This window comes from Mesoplodon bidens, assembly GCF_964165515.1.
Source record: "Mesoplodon bidens genome assembly, chromosome: 19".
Lineage (NCBI taxonomy): Eukaryota > Metazoa > Chordata > Mammalia > Artiodactyla > Ziphiidae > Mesoplodon > Mesoplodon bidens.
In genome coordinates, this window is record NC_138179.1 from 23,774,291 (window position 1) to 23,795,577 (window position 21,287).

General features: G+C 44.6%; 1 pseudogene across 1 annotated transcript in view; it reads right to left on the reverse strand.

Annotated features, from left to right (window-relative positions):
- LOC308607665 (myosin-13-like) overlaps positions 1-17,631 on the reverse strand; it is a 39,223-nt pseudogene extending 21,592 nt beyond the window's left edge. Inside the window, exons 1-12 of the transcript in view lie at positions 17,429-17,631; positions 14,996-15,137; positions 14,754-14,910; positions 12,906-12,933; positions 11,765-11,872; positions 10,576-10,723; positions 9,671-9,741; positions 7,458-7,597; positions 4,614-4,732; positions 3,753-3,902; positions 3,464-3,634; positions 2,358-2,669 (exon numbers count right to left, since the gene is read on the reverse strand). The product of the transcript in view is annotated as a myosin-13-like (transcript). The remainder of the gene's footprint in view (positions 1-2,357; positions 2,670-3,463; positions 3,635-3,752; positions 3,903-4,613; positions 4,733-7,457; positions 7,598-9,670; positions 9,742-10,575; positions 10,724-11,764; positions 11,873-12,905; positions 12,934-14,753; positions 14,911-14,995; positions 15,138-17,428) is intronic.
- Positions 17,632-21,287: the final 3,656 nt, after the last annotated feature.

Here is a 21,287-nt window from a genome sequence, read left to right on the forward strand (position 1 = left end):
CCATGTGTTTGGGTGGGGAGGAGAGGCAGGAAAGCCACTTCTCCAGGTTCATGCCTACACAGGAGCTTATGTTTAGAGTCCTGGCATCATTGCTAAGTGAGGTTATGCAATACAGTTACAGAGAGGCCCTAATTAGATTTGAAGATGGTGTTCATCATTCAAGTTTAAAGTTATGCCCATTTTTATATTTATTTATTTAATTTTTTTGTGTGTGTGGTACGAGGGCCTCTCAGTGTTGTGGCCTCTCCCGTTGGGGAGCACAGGCTCTGGACGCGCAGGCTCAGCGGCCATGGCTCACAGGCCCAGCCGCTCCGCGGCATGTGGGATCTTTCCAGACCGGGGCACGAACCCGTGTCCCCTGCATCGGCAGGTGGACTCTCAACCACTGTGCCACCAGGGAAGCCCCCATTTTTATATTATACTGCCCAATACACTAGACATTAATTGTAAAAAATTATCTAATGAATGATAATATTGCATGAATTAAAAACATTAATTTGTTAAATTAATGCATTTAAAATAGTCCATAATTTTTAAACCTTATTCTGGAAATTACTTAAAAAATATATAGGTAATCTTAACAAGTGATACTGGCTTGTGCAGCCATTTGGGAAAATGGTCTGGAAGTTCCTCAAAAAGTTAAACATAGATAGAGTTACCATATGATTCAGTAGTTCCATTCCTAGGTATGTACCCAAAAGCATTAACAATGTCCACATAGAAACTTCTATAAAATGTTCATAGCAGCATTATTCATAGTACCCAAAAGTGGAGAAAACGTAAAGATCCATCAACTGATGAGTGGATAGACAAAATCGTGTAAGATCCACACAGTGGAATATTATTCACCTATAAAAAGAAATGAATTGCTGACACTTGCTGCAACATGGACACCTGAAGAACGTTAAGCTAAGTGAAAGAAGCCAGACACACAAAAGACCATATAGTGTATGATTCCACTTATATGAAACATCCAGAATAGGCAAATTCATAGAGACAGAAAGTAATTTGGCAGCTGCCACAAGCTGGGGAGGAGGCAGGTGGAAAGTGACTGCTAAAGGGTTACTGGTGTGATGAAAATGTTCTGGAATTACGTAGTGGTAATGGTTGCACAACCCATAAATATACCAAAAACCGCTGAATATTTTTTTTGATAAATTTATTTATTTATTTTATTTTTGGCTGTGTTGGGTCTTCGTTGCTGTGCACGGGCTTTCTCTAGCTGTGGTGAGTGGGGGCTACTCTTCATTGTGGTGCGCGGGCTTCTCATTGCGGTGGCTTCTCTCCTTGCGGAGCACGGGCTCTAGAGCGCAGGCTCAGTAGCTGTGGTGCAGGGGCTTAGTTGCTCTGCAGCATGTGGGATCTTCCTGGACCAGGGCTCAAACCCGTGTACCCTGCATTGGCAGACGGATTCTTAACCACTGCGCCATCAGGGAAGTCCCACCACTGAATTTTTTAAAGGGTGAATTTTATGCTATATGAATTATATCTCAGTAAAAAAAAAAAACTATTAAAGAATGTGGTATTGGCTATTGTGTCCACTGGGAGGCCCTGTTCACCTCCATAGAACTCAATCTCTTAAAAAAAATTTTTTTTTGACTTAAAAAAATTAATTTATTTTTTATTGAATGAAAGTTTCTTTAAATTCTACAGTGCTTTACAATTTTCACAAGTTTCACAACATGATTTCATATAATCCCATAATAACCCTTTTCCCTCCCACCCTTGTATTGCCCCTCCCCTTTCCCTCTCCCCACTGGTAACCACTAGCTTGTTCTCTATATCTGTGAGTCTGCTTCTTATTTGTCTTATTCACCAGTTGGTTGTATTTTTTAGATTCCACATATAAGTAATATCATACAGTATTTATCTTTCTCTGTCTGACTTATTTCACTTAGCATTATGCCCTCCAAGTCCATCCATGTTGCTGCAAATGGCAAAATTTCATTCTTTTCTATGGCTGAGTAATATTCCATTATATATATATATTTATATATATATATATATATCTCACATCTTCTTTATCCATTTATCTGGTGATGGACACTTAGGTTGCTTCCATACCTTGGCAATTGTAAATAATGCTGCTATGAATATTGGAGTGCACGTATCTTTTCCAATTAGTGTTTTTGGGGTTTTTTTTGGATATATACCCAGGAGTGGAATTGCTGGGTCATATGGTTAGAGCTTAATCTCTTAAGGAACAGGAAGAATAGAAGTAGGAAAAAGAAAAACAGAGATCAGAGACAGACAAATAAATCAAGCTCAACATGAAGCTCATGTCCAACTACTGGTTCTCCACGAGTTATGAGTAATTACACAGAGTTTCCACAGGGGGAATTAAAAAAAAATTTCACCTGCTTCTGCACCAGCATAGTTGGCAAAAAGGAAGGACAGCAGCTTCAGCAAAGACTTCCTTCTGGTACAGGCCAACCATGGTCTCGTTCAGGGGGTCCTTGTTCTTGTCCAGCCAGCCGGCAATGTTGTAGTCCACGGTGCCTGCATAGTGCACCAGGGAGAAGTGGGCCTCAGCCCTGCCTTTAACCACTTGGGCTTCTGGAAGTAGGCAGACTTCCAAGATGCTGGTCATACAGCTTGTTCTTGCAGGAGGTGTCTGTGGCCTTGGGGAACATGCACTCCTCTTCCAGGATGGAGAAGATGCCCATAGGCTGAGAGAATGAAAAGAAACATGACACTTGAATTTTGTCTGCCTGTAGAAATAATGTGGAACACAATGATCCTATTTGAGTAAATTCATCATTTCATTCTTTACTGTTAGTGAAAACTCATTTCTTTGGTCAGAAGTTGTTAAATCACAAATATTTATCAGGTACCTATCAAGATCCGGGTGTGGTGTTGGGCTCCGGGGTATGATGGAGAGTAAGATAAACAAGGAAGGAGTTCTGGTGGAGTTTGTGTCTTTGCCCCAAAGGCCTTAGAGCAATATTTCTCCAGGTGTGACTTGCAGATGGGTTGTGTCAGAAGCACTTGGTAAAAATGCAGATATTCCAAGGCTCCACCCCACACTTACCCAAAAGTATTTCTAGGAGTGAGATTAGGGAAATGTGCAGTTTTACTAAAAGTACTTGTGGCAAGTCTTTGACACAACTGAGAGCCTCTTCTTTAAAGCACTAGAAATTCCAATTTCAAATGCCAGCAGTGATGACTTCAAGGCTGACAAAGAAATAAGAAGTAAAACATACTCTCCTCAGAGCTCTTTTATAAGGAAAGATGGCTTAAGTATCAGGCTTGCATTGCATACTGTGGGGAAATGTAGAGTTCTGGACTCTCTAGAAAAGATTCAGTCTCCTTTTACCAGAATACCTACCTTGGAGTTGGCAAAGGAATTTTCCTGATTTTAGTTACAGTAGAAATCTCTTACCAGAGTATACAGTGAGTGTTATGATTTTCTTTTAAATATGGGTCAGCAGTGTGATCTGTGATCTGAGAAAAGGAAGCAGACCTTCTCAATGAGCTCAATGCAGGCGGCCAGTTCCATCCCAAAGTCGATGAACTCCCACTCAGTGCCCTCCTTCTTGTACTCCTCCTGCTCCAGCACGGACATGTGGTGGTTGAAGAACTGCTGCAGCTTCTCGTTGGTGAAGTTGATGCACAGCTGCTCCAGGCTGTTGAACTGGGTATTTCGAATACCAAAGAGTTTGAGTGAGTTTGGAAGATCCAGTGGAGACTCAGCAAAGCAGACACAAAGTGGAAGGGTGCTTTGAGGCTTGTCATTGATGCAAACAACTCACACCAAAGATCTCAAAGCCAGCGATGTCCAAGACCCCGATGAAGTACTGCCTGGGCCGCTTGGTGTCCAGCTGCTGGTTGATGTGGGTGACCATCCACAGGAACATTTTCTCGTAGACGGCTTTGGTCAGAGCGCCCACCGAATTGGTCACCTTGAAAAAAAAGAACACCCACTCAACCCTCAAATTAATGTTTTTATGATTGTATTAAGTTGAAACATACAAAGTTCACGTCTTGAAAGTCAAAAGCAGCTGGAGATTGGCAATTTCATATATTTCAGTCTAATATTAAATCTACTTGAGACATCTGCTCAGTTCCATGAGGTGTATCCCATTTACAAAGATCGTTTTCTACCAACCTTGGTTATAACACGTGACTCTAGCCCCGGCCACACCTAATTGAACCAGAGGTGGACATTTGGTCCAAGTTGGGCTAAACGGAGTGTCTCTCCTGAGAATTTGGAATTGGGATCAAAAGATGCTGGTCTCAGTCTCAGGGTGAGGCTGGAACCACGGAGATGTAAACTTGGGAGTTCTGGGGTGGCCACGGGCAGGAGAGATGGAGAAAGCTTATCCACCTAGTGAGAACACAACAGAGCAGGAGACAGAAGACAGCCCACGGTGCCCCAAGAAGGAGCTGGAGAGAGGCTGCCTGGCTCTGGACGGCTCTTCACTTCCTGGCTCCAGACCCTCATGGCACCCAAGGCACTCCTTGAGTTACCCCTGAGGCCTAAGAATGAATTCCCCCTTCATGGTGAAGCCAGTTTCATATGTGTTTCTGATTCCTGCAACCGAAAGAACTTTAGGATGGCGGTTAAAATAGCAAAATACGTGAGTCATTCGGATTCAGAGCATCTCCATTACCTGCTGGACATTTTGCCCTTTCGTGGCATATTCGTTCCCAACCTTCACCCTTGGACAGCACAGGCCTTTCAGCATTTCTGCAGAATTCAGACCCATCAGGTACCCAGCTTTGTCAGCCACTGAAGGAGGAGGAGAAATGGTGTCACACAGTCAGCAGCTGCTAAAACAGCCAGTTAGGCCCTGGGTCCTCCTAGAAGTATTTCCTATAATCCTTTTGGATGTTTTTATGTTTTCCTACACGCCCCAGGCCTGGACTTGACGAATGGAGTTTCAACCCCATAATCCAGGGTCCTGGGTTTTCAAGAACTTTCACTTTGCCTTCTAGATACAATCTTTAGAAATAGGTTGATCTTGACTGACTGATATTTAAATTTCATTAAAAAACATATGGTTACGTAGTATTGTTGGAGTCTGATAATACAGCAACATGGGATATGAGTAAAGGAAGCACCATTTGGACAGTTAATATAAGTTAGGCACCTTCCTAATTCTGCAAAGTGCCGTGCTAACAGCTGAGAGAGAAGTACGAAACCTTCACCCCACCTGCAAGTGTTTGGAGATGGTCAAGCTCAGTTGAATATGGGCAATTTCCTATAGTTCACTAGTTCAGTTGACTTTGGGATGGACCGGGCTGCCTGCACTGAGCTCATAGAAAAGGTAAAGAAATGCTGCTTCCCAAGGACAGCTCCTCCTTTGTTGGGACCGTCGCCTCATTGCTGGTTCGGGAGCCAAGTTAATAAACATCCAGGGAAGTGTTTGTGAAGGACTTAGTAAGAGACCAATTGTGTGTTTTACTCTTTGCTCAAACCATCCCTTCTTCCTACTTTGCCCATTTACCATTATTCTTCTGGTTACTTAAACTTGAAAGCTTGGGGTGGTGCATCCTTCTTTTTCACCCCTGACATGCAGTGTTGAGAGAGGCATCTAAGTCCTGCTCATTTCACCTTAAAAATAGCTTGCCTCTCTATGGTTTCTAAGACTGTAGAATAGTAAAGTGGCAAAGAGCCTGGATTCAAATTCAGGCTTTGCTCCTTTATGCCTCAGGCTTGCCATTTGTCAACTGGGGGACAGTGACAGTACTTATGTTACTGGGTGGCTGTGAAGCAGTCCTGGTATATAGTAAGCACTCAGCAAACACCGACTTGGGTTGGTAGCATCATCAGAGGAGCTCAGGCCCCGGTTACAGCCACCGTTTTCCCCTTTGCCGGGCTCTTTCTGCTTCTAAACACTGAACACGTGGCTGCCAGTGCTGGAAGAGGGTCTGGGACCTTGCCGTGATACATATCCATATGGTCCGCCTGTGCTGAGGAGCCTGATACATTTTTTTCCTACATTCCACCCTCTGGGTGAGCATGACTACAGACAGATTAATTCCAGGCTGTCACACATACTCTGCTGCTGCTTGGAGCGTCAGCGGCTTCTGGTGTCTATCACATACATTCTAAACCATGTATCCTGGCACTCAAGGCCTTTCCAAACTGATGCCAAAATAATCGCTTTTTAATTCCCATCTCTTACAAATCCACTACACGTATCGTCTTCTATAACCAAAGTGGACCACTCTCTATCTCTATTCTCTATCCCCATCACATCCCTTCCTTAGCCCCCTTGCTCATCATTTCTTCTGCTTAGACTGCCCGCCCCCCCACCTTTTAGGATCCTTCTCATCTTTCAAAGTCCAAGTCAATGTCCCTCACCTCCTCCAGGAAGTCTTCCCTGATTACCCCCAGTCAGAAGTGCTCCCTGCTCTAAACACTTTGAATTTTTCTCCTGTTACTTCGCATGCACCATTGGGAGGACAATGCACCCGTGGGTGTACATTTCCTGTATAATCCCCTTCACTTGAGTGTGGGTGGAACCTGTGAATGTAATGAGATATCACTCCCATGATGAGGTTACTAATCAGTTGACTGTGAGTTAATAACAAGGGAGACCATCCTGGACAAACCTAAGCTGATCAGGAGAGCCTTTATGGACAGTGATAAAGTCATGTATATTTTCCTGGCCTTTTAATTCATGGCTATTGTTCCTTTTTCTCATCTGGGGTGCCAGACGCACTGCTTCATGCAGTGTGGGGATGTTATCAAAAGGTAGAATTATTAGGGATAAACCAGCCTTTTACTCTGGGAGCTTGTAAGATGAAGAACTAGAGGCATGAGGCATGCAGGGTGTATGGCGATGGGTCTGGCCGTCGGTCAGCCCCCACACTGCCCTCTGCTCTGTTTCCAGGCCTCTTTGGGATGAGGCAGAGGCAGGTGGTGAGATCATCCAGGTGAGAGTCACGGGGAGGAAGATTTGTTCACCAGTCCTTGGTTCAGGGTCAGTTCAATAGATGTAGGAGGCGGAAGAGAAAGTGATAGGAGGGAGAAATTCAGCTGCCACCTAAATTGGCAGCTAATTAATTTAGGTTAATTAATTTATTAACCTAAATTAATAGCTACCTAACCAAGGTTCTTATTTTAGGCTCAGGGAGTAGGACAATATTCTGGATATTAATGATGATACGTAAGCGCAGAAAGAAAGTGAAATTCACTCAACCATAACCTCTCATAAATGTCCACCCTGAGATACCAGGTAAACAGATGGTGAGAGAGAGTGCACAGTGATTATTCACTTATGAGATGATGCTCTTGTTTTCTAAGGCATCTCCACTAAATGATTCCTTGACCAAGTGAATGGACTTCCCCGGCGCATGTTCAAAAAGCTTTGGACAACCCAAATTCAGCTTGTATGGTTTTCTAAGAGCAGCCCTTGAGATGAGCACAAAGTTTATCTCCTGTGGCCCAGTCCACACGTGAACGCAGGGGGAGAGGCAATCCTCTGGCCCCTTCCCAGATGTGGTACCTTCGGTGCCGTCTGGCTCTGCCTGCTCTTCCCGCTGTTTTCTGCTTGAAGTTCATGTTCCCGTAGTGCGTCACGGTGCCTGTGAGCTTGTAGATCCCAACTTTCTCCTCTGAGCTGAAGCCCAGGATGTCCGTGGCATTCTTGGAATTAGAAAAAAAGGACAGCCGTCACAGCAGGCCTCAGGGACCCAAATGCTACTTTTCCCTGGCATTTTGTATAGCACGTGAGACAGCATTTACCCCAGTAAGTGGATGACAGGTGGGGTATGACAAGTTAGGGCTTAAAAACCATGTCTTAATTGAACATGTTTGTGTGGGTGGGTGAAGATTATGGGAAGAAAATGTGAATAATCCGATTTGAATCCTTTTCCACCGTGCATAGATGTGGGCACTGTTTTCTGGATGAGAACACTGGGGAACACTGTGTGATGCTGGGAGGATGTACTTTTACGGGCACCATACCAGAGCTTGCGGACTTTGCATTGCAACCCAGGAATTACAGTGTAGTTCATCATGGAGATAATATAGCACCGGAGACTATTAGAACTGGAAGGGAAGATATTTTTCAAATGAGAAGGGAGCTAGGTAGGGGGCTAGGCACTGAGAAATGGAATATTTCCTGCCATATCAGTAAACAAAGGATGTCACAGTCATCAGCGATTGCAGCCCTGAGGAAACTCAGGATGTGAAGACACGGGATACTGGCCCCAGATGGCTGAGGTGCATATCAAAGGAATATGCATATGCAAAGCAAAGGAATGCTTTCGGTGAGCTCAGACTCTGGCATCTTCCCACACATAGAAAAGTGCTGAATTCCTTAACTTGGGATTGCTGGTTTTCTTTAACCAACAGTAATCTTTTGATGTTCAGACTACCTGCCCTTTGTGGCAAAACTTCTGTATAACCTGGCTGCCCCCTCGCCTCCTCGGGGCACTTCTTTCAGGGTTACTTGAGATGCTGCCTCCTGGGCTTGAAGTCCTAAACATCCCCACCAAATAAAACATAACTCTCAACTTTTAGGTTGTGAATATTTTTTAAGTCGACAGCACCATCCCTGTGTTATGTCATTAAGTCCCTATGAGAACCTTATAGGTGTGCAGACTTTTCCAAATGTCTAGGTGAAGCACTGAGGTTCTGAGGGACCTCCCTGCAGGGAGGATGTGATAAAAAGGGGACTGGAGCAGCGCTGGGTCCCTTCAAAGCCTATAGCAGATGCTGATTTGGTTTTATAACCTCTTGTTCTACCACAATGGTTTAAACTGGAAAATCCTTCTCTGGGGTATACATATGATTGTGTAGCAGGGTTTGCAGCCCAAGCCTAAGCAATGCCCAGGGGTGGAGTTGAAACATGTCTGGATGTGTCAGGTAAGCGGGCGGGACAGACCATGGTATTGAAGCGTGAGGCACTCTTGGGGTGGCGCCCCCTTGTGGGGGAGGGAGAGTCCACGCCAGGAGCTGACAGAGGGGAGGAGAGATTCTGAGGCTCCGAATCCGTATCCCATCCCAGCTGATACATATCTGTGTCCTAGGAAGGGCGGCTGCGGGAAAATAGAGAAAGAACTTTCTTTCGCTAAGTGCTGAAAGGAAGCAGGTGAGAGCGCGACTGCCGGGGAGCCTTCTGGGGGGTGCAGTCACTTGGAGGCACCAATCCCCCTCCATCTGGCCATAAACCATCACCCTGGAGAAGCTCCGTGGGAGGAAGGAGCAACAGCAGCCCTGGTGGCAGGGATCTCTGGTGAGGACCTGAGATACTTCGGGGACTTTTAGAATTCTTTAGGAGGGCCTTTCGGGGGGTGGGGGAGGGTGGCTGGAGACCTTGTATCAGTCACTAGCCCTCCTCCCCAGCTGGTAAAGACTGGGGAAAGCTGGTTAAGAATCTATAATAGCCAGACTAATGTAAAATGAAGTTTGTTTGAACATGAACATTTTCTCCTTGCCTTAAAACAATCAGCATCACCTGGGAATGTCACAAAATGAAGGCCAGGGAGCTGGGCCCTGGGCAGGAGCCCCTGGGGTGTTGGGCGAGACCGCTTGCCAAAAGCTTTTACAGCTTCCGTGAGGGCAGAGCCAGCGGGGTAGAGATTAATTGCACTGAGACGGTGTATTTTAGTTAAAAATGCAAGTTCTGGGGTTGGGCAGATCCGGGTTCAGACTGTCGTTTACAAACTGTCTTCGAGCAAATTGTGTGTTTTTTTTCTAAGACTCAGCTTCTACCTTTATGAAACGGGGGTAACAGTGGTGCTGATCCCAGAGGTTTTGTATTCTCAGTATTTTCTGAATGAAGCCTAAGAAGAGTTAATGAAGGACCAGTGGAGGTTTATGTGAATTATGTGTTCGCTCTTCAGGAGTTCTAGCTGCTGAATGGAAGTGCCTCTGGGTACTTGCTCTACTGGCCAGTGAAATTAGATAGGAGACTGGATACTTGTTTATTTGCCAGTGTCGGAAGTAAATGCCCCTTTGGTTGAGCTAAACCTGAGTGAAACGTTGAAGGATGGGACATATCCTTCAATATCTTGGTTGAGCTAAACCTGAGTGAAACGTTGAAGGACGGGACATATCCTTCAATATCTTGGTTGAGCTAAACCTGAGTGAAACGTTGAAGGATGGGACATATCCTTCAATATCTTGGTTGAGCTAAACCTGAGTGAAACGTTGAAGGATGGGACATATCCTTCAATATCTTCAGTATCAGCTTCTTCCCAATTTTTGAGCTCTGCTGCCTCCAGGTTTTCCCTCCTCCCAGCACCTCCTGACTCGGAGAAGGTCAGATCTGCTAACTAACTTCACACTATGGTTTTCATGACTAATAAGTCAGTGGATACTGTTCAATGGACTTACGTATTTTAAAATGCTTCCATCTGAAGAGACCAATTTTACCACAGAGAAGTCATTTTGTACTTGTGGAATTTGAATCTTGAACCATTGTGACTTCAGGATGCTCTGAGGTGATGCTGATTAGTTAGGGAAGGACGGCTAAATCTTCCTTCGGCTGGGAATAAGACACAATGTTCTTTGAAGGGTTATCAGAATATCCCGGTTGGGCAGCTTGATCTGAAGCACTTGGGGGTAAACTAAGGCCAGGTATATGCTAGTTTATGTGGCCATTTTTCATATTCAGCATTGGAGGAGAGGGTTTTCTTTCTGGGCGTCATTGACAATTGGACTGAGTCTTACGAATCTCGAGGAGTTGTCATTCCTCATGGTCTTGCCATTTCTAAAGGCCTCCAGGAGGGGGTTGGCCTGGATGATCTGGTCTTCCAGGGTTCCCTAATAATAAGTGAGAAGAGGAAAAGAGAGGACCTTGGACGTCTTCTGAAGTCACTTCCCAGTGACTCAAAAGTGTATCGGATGCTCTGGGAAGGGCCCAGGGAGAGATGTCGCCCAGCTCAGGCTGGTGGCAGGTACAGTTGTGCTGAGTACCCACAGGCCCATCCCCACCCCACCCAAGGAAGCTTCAAGGTCCCATCGTAGAAGGGGTCTTAGCACAGCATCAAAGTGGCTTCTGGCCACACCAGATTCCAGGTTGGAGCACTACCCGCTACATCTCAATCTCCCAGACGGCCTTTCTTCTCTGATAACATTTTATTATAAATCATGGATTTGTAAAATATAGACCTCTGTTCCTGCATGCACCAGGACCCATTTGTATAGATATTCGGGTTCAGAAGTAGAAATAGACTGTGAGCAATGAAAGTGACCCATATGATAGAAACAGTGGTTCTCAAAAAAATTTTTAAGTTGCATAAAATATTTTGTGAGAATTATTACGTAGAAATCCACTTATGGAAAGCAGAGTTTTCACCTTCCCCCCTTCCCCACATGATTGCTTGCCTTTCTGACTTCAGAGCTGTTTGGAAACTACTGACAGCCCAGTGGTTCTCAAAGTGTGATCCCTGGACCAGCAGCATAAACAATGGGAACGTGACAGAAATGCAACATGCCAGGATTTTGAATGTGAGATAGGAATTTCAGTCAGAAATTCTGGGCCTGGGGACCAGCCATCAGTTGTTAACGAACCCTCCTGGTGATTCTGATGCGCACTCCAGTTTGAGAACCACTGGCCTAAACCATTCCTTCTCCAAAGGAGGATGTGGAGTTGTTCAAGGTCACTCGGCTGTTGCTGATGGAGCTGGTGCTAGAGCCTGAGTCTGCAAGGTGGAGCCATTTCCTGCCTTGCCCTGTAAACACCCCCTGGGGCAGGACCTCATGCTGTGCATCTCTGCTGAGCACAAAGCCCTGCAAACACTTGGTGCTCACCTGGGAGTTAAGTTATTCCAGCAAGCCTTCCAGGTGCAGGAAGCTGCTCACCTACATCTTGCCCGGCTGCTCTTCCTCTTGTCCCCAGTGACCACAATTGTTGCAAAGTACTGGATGACGCGCTTGGTGTTCACTGTCTTCCCAGCCCCGGATTCTTGGCTGTTGATTTAAAAGTAAGTGAGAGGGACTTCCCCGGTGGTGCAGTGGTTAAGAATCCGCCTTGCAATGCAAGGGATGTGAGTTCGATCCCCGGTCAGGGAACTAAGTTCCCACATGCTGCGGGGCAACCAAGCCCGCACGCCATAACTACTGAGCCTGCGCGCCTCAATTAGAGCCCACGTGCCACACACTACAGAGCCCACGTGCTCTGGTACCCGTGTGCCACAACTACAGAGCCCACGCACTCTGGAGCCTGCGTGCCGCAACTAGAGAAGAGAAAACCCGCACGCCACAACTAGAGAGAAGCCTGTGCATCACAATGAAGAGCCCACGTGCCCCAACAAAAGATCCCGAGTGCTGCAACTAAGACCCGACGCACCCAAAACTAAATCAAATCAAATAAAGTAAAATAAAATAAAATAAAGTGAGATACACAGACATAGAGAACATGTAATTGCCAAGGGGACCAAGGAAAGGAGGAATGGAGGACAAATGGATTGAGAGTTTGGGATTAGTAGATGCAAACTATTATATATAGAATGCATAACCACCAAGGTCCTACTGCATTGCACAGGGAACTCTAGTCAATACCTTGTGATAAAACATAATGGAAAAGAATATGAAAAGGAATATATATGTATAACTGAATCACTTTGCTGTACAGCAGAAATTAATACAACATTGTAAATCAACTATACTTCAATAAAATAAATTTTTTTTAAAAAGTAAGTGAGGGCTTCCCTGGTGGCGCAGTGGTTGAGAGTCCGCCTGCCGATGCAGGGGACACGGGTTCGTGCCCCGGTCCGGGAGGATCCCACAGGCCACGGAGCGGCTGGGCCCGTGAGCCATGGCCACTGAGCCTGTGCTCTGAAATGGGAGAGGCCACAACAGTGAGAGGCCCGCATACTGCAAAATAAAAAATATTTAAAAAATTAAAAAATAAAAAAAAATAAAAAAGTAAGTGAGATAAAGGAGAGCAGAAGGAATGGACAGCCCCTTCCAAGTCATCATGGCAAAAACACAGGTGACTCACGTGATGAGGATGGACTCATTGTCTCGATCTAGAAATGCAGAAGGAAGCAGGACAGAGTAAATAAACAACATATAGGCAGGATATACAAATCAGGCAACATTGGGGGTAGATAGAGCCCATGAGTTCTAGTTCTGGCTTTGCCATTAACTAGTGGTGTGATGATCTGGTCATGTCTAGTCTTCTCTGAGACAATTTGTGCAGATTTCCCAAATGCTGGATGTGTAACATGGGCAGCATGGGAAGTGAACGGTGAGTCCCACAGTGTGAAAGTTATTCATGTTCACAGATCTTTACCTCCTCTCTAGCACTTTCTTATCTCCCTCTTCAACAAAGAAAGCAAGTCTCAGACTTAGAACTTGTAAGAAGCCACAGCTTCTAATTAGAATTTATGGACACTGGTTTGTTGTCATTGCATTTTTCTTTCACCTTTACTTTCTACTTGTGGATAGTGACCGTGGTTTTCCATTTACAAGAGTGTTATAGGTTGAATTGTGTTCCCCCCAACAAATTAATATGTTGAGGCCCTAACCCCCAGTACCTCAAAATGTGACCTTATTTGGAAATAGGGTCATTGCAGATGTAATTAGTTAAGATGAGGTCATACTGGAGTAGGTGGGCCCCTAATCCAATATGACTGGTGTCCTTATAAAAAGAGAAATTTGGAGACAGATGAGAACACAGTGTGAAGATGAAAGTGCAGATCAAGGTGATGATTCTATAAGCCAAGGGATGCCAAAGCTGGCCAGCAAACCATTGGAAGCTGGGAGCGTGGCCTGGAACACATTCTCCCTCTCGGCCCTGAGAAGGAACCAACCCTGCTGACACCTTGATCTCAGACTCCCAGGCTCCAGAGCTGTGACACAATGCATTTCTGTTGCTTAGGCCACCCAGTGTGTAGTACTTGGTTATGGCAGTCCTAAGAAACTAATATTAATAGTGATATTATTCTTCCTTTTCTTAAAAAATAGTTTTCCTCCAGATCAAAGGGCAGATTTGTTTGGTTCCTATTTTATTTTTATTTTTGGCCACACCGCGTGGCATGTGGGATCTTAGTTCCCTGACCAGGTATCGAATCTGTGTCCCCTGCAGTGGAAGCACAGAGTCTTAACCATTGGACCGCCAGGGAATTCCCTATTCTTCCTTTTTGAAATGGACGGAACTTCAGTCACTATAAGGAAAGATTTTGAATATGCAGAAATGGCCGGGATTGCGACGGTGAAATTGGAACGGCTGAAGTTTGGGCAACATTGTCCTGGATGACTTTTAATCATCTTCAGATCACAGATGCTGGCTTCTACTTCTTCTCTCTGCACCAAGTCAAATCAGGTGAAAGTTGAACAGACTGAAGTAATGTTAGGCATGACAGGGCGACAGTGTTACCACACCTCTGCTATTTCATCTGCTATCCTGGAAATTTAAGGAGGAGAAAGAGGGAACCTGAGAAGACAGGTGAAGGGAAGTTGCTGTGCCCGTTTCTCCAACTTTGCATTCCTAAGTGGCTACTAATATAGTCTCTCTTCCAAGTGTGTTCATGTTGGGGGTTTCTTTGGAGGTGGGGGCAGCGCATGTCCTTGTGCTCCACATCCACCCCCAGAGAAGCATGTACTCAGTGTGGCTTCAGTCCCAAGCTCTGGCTTAAGAACCGTGACTGGTAATGGAAGATACTACGCCCCTGGCTTTCCATCCTGACATCCTCTGAATCTCCTGAGGTCACTTTGGTCATTGCACCATTTGGATGACCAAAGCCTGTGAAGGGCTCAAGTAATTAACTAAGAACCAGTACAGTTAAAGGACTTGAATACTTCACTAAAACTATTTTTTAAAATATGGATTAAAGAAATTACTCACAAGTCAGCATGAACTGATAGGCGTTGTCAGAGATGGAGAAGAGGTGGGGCGGGGCCTCCTGGCGCTTTTTGCCTCGGTAGGCAGCCACCACCTCGGGGTTGTATGCTCGCAGCCACTTGTAGGGGTTGATGGTGACACGGAAGAGGGCTGAGTAGGTCTGAGAAAATCAGAAAATTCAACCTATGGATCTTGATTTTACTCAGAGAAGGAAATGGAATAAAGAGATGTTGAAGGGCGCTCACGTAGATCATCCAGGCTGCGTAACGCTCTTTGAGGTTGTACAGCACTGCTGGCTCGTGCAGGTGGGTCATCATGGCCATGTCCTCGATCTTGTCATTTGGGAGGGTTCATGAGGAACACCTGGTCACTCTTCAGAGTGAGTGTCTGGATATTGAGAGGAAAATCACATGATGATGAGTGGGAGAGCCGATGTGGTGAGCTACCAGTGTGGTGAAAATGGTGAGATACTGTGGTGAGATTACCCCATTACTGTGGTTAACTTTATGGATCATTTCTGTGCCCAGAGATGTTCCATAGATAACTGTTCTTGATAAATCTAAGTCTGGTCAAAGTGTATAACCAATTCTGGTCTGATGCCCCCAAGTCAGCATGCCATTCTGTGTGCCAGAAGTGGGTTACAGGTGTGCAAAGTTATAGAGCCCTTCAGCTTCAGGGTGGCCAGGTGGAACTCAGGATGGCCAAGGCCACAGCAGCTTGCCTCTGTTTACCCCATTTGCTGTGAGTGCTGCAATGAGATCAAGCTTGGAATATTGGAAAAAACTCTTCCAGTGTATTCTGTGCATCTCCACCTCAATACCTCTGCTCATGTGGGTCCCTTTGTCTGGAATATATCTACATTGAAATTACATCTAGCAACCTTCAAAGCTCGTCTTAAGTGCCACCTCTTCCATGACCTGTCTCTTCTCTCCCCAGTCTTTTCAAGGCTTCCAGAATCCCTTGCACCACTGCTCTAATAGTTAAAACATTTGGACTTGAAGCATGGCCCATGGCTGAACAGTATTTTGAGGCTATTACCTAATTTTCCCCTCTCTGCTTTCCCTTCCCTTTAAGCATACAACTGGCATTCCATTACTCAGGAAAGGTAGAAAATAGGGCATAAAAGCGAGAGAGCCTGTAAGCCTTTCTAGCGTTTGTTTTCCAAAAGCCCCAATCCTTAGAAGAGCTTTGAGGGTTTTACCGAAAAGGTAAAAGGGAGGAGATTTGTTGATATAGACCAAGTCTCTTGAGGAAAGGAAGCCCTTCTGCCCCACTGCCCTAAACTAGAGAGAGAGAGAGAGACATCCAAAATGCATAAGGGAGACGGAAAAATCTGTGTGTCCTGAAGATTCAGAAACTGGGGCTTGTTTCTTAGCACATCCCTCAGGGGGGCAGTGACACCCCATGTGGTATTACTGAAAATGTGGCATGGCTCTGGGGAGGGGACCCCAATAGTAACTCCAGAAAATTTATTTCCGGCCCTGTGAAAAGAGGCTGACACCAGAGGTTAAGTTTAATAATAACAATCATCATCATCCTCATCATCATCCTCATCATCATCACCATCACCTGTCTCGTATGCTTGAATTTGTGAACTGCGATTCATACCTACCATGTACTTTTTTTTTTTTTTTTTTTTTTTTTTTTTTGCGGTACGTGGGCCTCTCACCGCTGTGGCCTCTCCCGTTGCGGAGCACAGGCTCCGGATGCGCAGGCCCAGCGGCCATGGCTCACGGGCCCAGCTGCTCCGCGGCATATGGGATCCTCCCGGACCGGGGCACGAACCCGTATCCCCTGCATCGGCAGGCGGACTCTCAACCACTGCGCCACCAGGGAGGCCCCCATGTACTCTTTTTAAAAAAAAATTATTTATTTCTTTTTGGCTGCATTGGGTCTTCTTTGCTGCACATGGGCTTTTCTCTAGTTGTGGCGGCGGGAGCTACTCTTCATTGCGGTGCGTGGTCTTCTCATTGTCATGGCTTCTCTTGTTGCAGAGCACAGGCTCTAGAACGCAGGCTCAGTAGTTGTGGCGCACGGGCTTAGTTGCTCCGTGGCATGTGGGATCTTCTGGGACCAGGGATTGACCCCATGTCCCCTGCATCGGCAGGCAGATTCTTAACCTCTGTGCCACCAGGGAAGTCCCCATACCCACCATGTACTCTTGATTCCTACACTAGATGATAAACTTTGGGGAAGCAGGACTGAGATCTGCTCATATCTGCAAAGTGGTAGACACAGTGACCTAGACGTGATGGGTGTCCAGTAAGTATTGAATTGAATGGTGCTCTGTAATTCTCTGCATTAAATTAGGCACTGCCTCTGGAGCTCCCTCTGTAAGTCACTCTGCAGTCTAGAGAGTTCTATGTGGTATATTCGCCCATCCAGCAGCAATCTGTATCAACCTCTCCCTTAAACAGTCCAAACTCTTCCACCACCACCTTCCCCTTTCTCCAAAGCAAACATCATAAAAACTCTCAAAGCCCAAGTCCTCGAAGGAAAGAGCCAGAGCAAAGGTATGTGCCATGGCAGTTTTTACCTGTGACTTCACTCGGAGTAGATCCATGTGAGTCTTGTTCTATCTTCAGATTCCTATGGACCAGCGTGCAATTTCTACTATTCTACTCCAAAGGAAAAGGAGGATGTCCATGTTAGCAAGGATATCTGAGATCAACACTTACCTGGTCGTCGGGGTCTTGACTGTGACTTTGTCATTTTCCTTGCTCTGGATCATACCTTTCACATAAAATTCCTTATCATCCACTGCAAAGCAAGCTTTCTTAGAATCAAATGGGCGATTATGAGCCTCGATTCTCTCCTTCTCTGATTTCCGCAGGTAGGGAGCTGCTTCTCCAAAAATGGCCATCTCCACATCGGAGCTCATGACTGCAGGGGCTGGGAAGACCAGGGCCGCTGAGTCTGGAGCTTTGGGGAGCTCCATCCTGTTATTTCCATTCAGACACGGGGCCAGATTCAAAAGTTCCTGGGATTAACCTATGTTCTGAGGAATCCAGGACCTGGTATAGGGGCCTAGAGTGGGCAAGCGGGGGTGAGCTAACGGGGATATTTTACTCCAAGAAAAAAGTTTGAGGGGACGTCTCTTAGTCCAGCTCCAGGTGTGGAAGTCTAAACCAATTAGAGGAAGCCAAGCTGAGCCTAATAAAGGAGGCCTCAGAAAATACTTCCTTAATTACACATCACATTTGAGCCTCATGATCTTGGTGTCATTCCCAAATCTTAAGGGTGTCTGAAAAGAATTATTGGAATGTTGATAATTCCTAGTAGAAAGTTCAGATAGCCCAGTGAAAAGTAATGACTTGAACATAAAGTACTGCTACACTTGTTTAGCCAATTACAGGCAACAAGGTGATAGGAGACATTATGGCCTAGTGCAATGGTTCCAAATTTTAATATGCACCAGAGTTACCTGGAGAGCTTGTTAAAACACAGATTTCCGGGCTTCACCCCCAGAGCTTCTGATTCAGTAGGTATGGGATGGGGCCTGAGAATATGCATTCTAGCAAGTTCCTAGGCAGTGCTGATGCTGCTGGTCCAGGGACCACACTCTGAGAACTGCTGGTGTAGGGCCTTCTGACTCCAAGTGTGGTCCTTGAACATGTTGCATCAGCATCACGAGGAGTTGTTAGACATTCAGAATCTCAGAACCACCCAGCATTACAAAACCAGAATCTGCACTTTAACAAGATCTCCAGGTGATTTCTAGGCATTGTAGAGTTGAGAAGTACTGGGCTGAAGGCAGGGGTCTCCAAACTTTAGTTATGTGTAGCAGTGTCGGGGTGTGACAAACAGTGTTTAATTAAATACCTGCTTTATTTTTATTTTTATTTTATTTTATTTTTTTACATCTTTATTGGAGTATAATTGCTTTACAATGGTGTGTTAGTTTCTGCTTTATAACAAAGTGAATCAGTTATACATATACATATGTTCCCATATCTCCTCCCTCTTGAGTCTCCCTCCCTGTTTTAGAACTCAGTGCTTAGCGCGCGCGCGTGTGTGTGTGTGTGTGTGTGCATGTGCGTGTATGGTGTGTTTATGTATCTTTCTGCCTCTCTCTGTCCACCCTCCCGTCACTTCTTTCCAAACCATCCCCTTTCACAGACCTTCTCTTTATGTGTTTTCCTTGCTTAGAAGCTAGAAAATTCAGCTTAAAGTCCCGGCACTGAACTTGGTCAAACCACTTAACTTCTTTGGGCCACTAATTTCACTTAAAATGAAGAAGCAAGCCGAGCTCATTTCTAAGGCCCCTGCAGGTTGTGTGACTTTTCTGGTTCCTTTTCCTCGTCTGCGTTTGCTTTTCCTGTTCCCTCGGGACCTCTTCCCGCATCCTTCCTGACCCTCTACTTCTTTTCCCCATAACTCTCCCCCTTCTCCCTTTCTTTCTCTGCTTTTTCTTTTCCATACATTCTTCTGTAAGTGACCATAAAATGGAGTTCAATTACACACATGTATCCCCATATCTCTCTTAAGAAATAGTTCATATGTTTCGGGCTTCCCTGGTGGCGCAGTGGTTGAGAATCTGCCTGCTAATGCAGGGAACACGGGTTCGAGCCCTGGTCTGGGAGGATCCCACATGCCGCGGAGCAACTAGGCCCGTGGGCCACAACTACTGAACCTGCGCGTCTGGAGCCTGTGCTCTGCAATAAGAGAAGCCGCGATAGTGAGAGGCCCGCACACCGCGATGAAGAGTGGCCCCCGCTTGCCACAACTAGAGAAAGCCCTCGCACAGAAACGAAGACCCAACACAGCAAAAATAAATAAATTAATTAATAAACTCTTACCCCCATCATCTAAATAAATAAATAAATAAATAAGCTGAATGTTTAGGTCAATACTTGAACCTAGCTCTCTAAAAAAAAAAAGAAAGAAAAGAAAGAAGAAAGCTTAAAAAAAAAGAAATAGTTCATATGTTTTGAATAAGGCCTTTTATGTTTCCTATTAAAAGTGGGAAAATTGAACATTTTATAGTTGTCTCTTGGAACTTCCCCCTCCCCCAATCTTACACTTGATGAAATTACTCTTCATTGGTAACTGACTGTTGTTTCAATATCCCTCCTTGAGATTCTGGGGGTATCTAGTCCTACAGAAAGGGGAGCAACTGCTTCCCTCTGGATCTTATTCAGGATAAGTTGCATTTCGATTTTACTTTGGCCAGCGGCTCTGCTGAACCATCTGTGTGCTCGTGGTTAAGTTTTCATAGTTAAGAGACTGGAACTCAACATAGCATCACAAAGAGGACCTCTGGCTTGCAGGCTTCATGCGGTTTAAATTTTCTCAGTTACTGCCTGGTGGAGAGGAAGAATTCATCCATATTGTTTCCTCATCTGTGAAGATAGTCCCTACTTTTGTGGCTTAAGTGAGTTTTACGACAGCAGCGGTTCTCAAACTTTGTTTTCTCAGAACCCCTTCACGCTCTTAAAAATCATTGAGAACCTAGTGAGTTTGGTTTATCCAGGTCATATCTACCAATACTTATGATATTAGAAGTCAAAATTGAGAAAATCTAATTCATTTAAAATTCCTATCAAATTCATTGCATGTTAACATTAATGACATATTTTTATGAAAATGACTATATTTTCCAAAACAAAAAAATTAGTGGCAAGACTACCATTGTCTTTCATTTTTGCAACTCGCTTTAATGTCTGCTGAGTAGAAGATGGATAGATTTTCATGCCTGCTTCTGTATTCAGTCTGTTGCTGTATGGTTGTTTGTTTGCTTGTTTGTTTTTTTTGGTTAAAGTAGATATAGAAAATCTTTCACAGATATATAATTTGGAAAAGCAAAGTGTATTTTAATTGCCCTTTCAAATAATTGCAGATATTCTTTTTAGATACTATTCCAAAACTTGACACATGGTAGTTTCTGTGGTAGTTCCTTAAAGACTAGTTACAATGTGGAATCTGAAACCATATCAACAAACATTATGACCTGTTGGTCTGTGTTGAACTTTGAATGAAACTTTTACCCATGTGTAAACATCATACATTGATCATTTGGAAAATATTGTTCACTGAATTATACAGAACTTCCAAATATTGGCACGTTTCATTATACAGTATAAAAAATCACAATCATTAATATCAGTACTGATCTCATTAGAAAATTCAAATATTAGGAAGTTGTCAAGCTAATGATAGTAGATACAAGTCTTCCAAAATTTTAATTTTTGCTTGAAAACTCAACTATATCATTAGTAAAAATACTGTCAGTAGTTTTCCTTGAAAGGGTAAACACACTTCACTGCTTTTGAGAAACTGTCTGCCAGATATCCAAGTCTGAGAAACAATAGTTTGTCCGCTAGTCATTCTTTCAAGTAAAAATGGTGCTTCATGAATCAAGTGGCTGGTTCATCTTGCAACTTAGACAACTGCACATGTGTTTTTCCTTGAGACAAATGTCAAAGTCCAGTGTGCAAAAGGAGTGCTTTTCATGGACTTCCTGTTTGATCATGTAGAATGTTATAAAGATGTGGATAAAATTGAGATGTAATAAAATTAATACTTTCCACTGCTGCA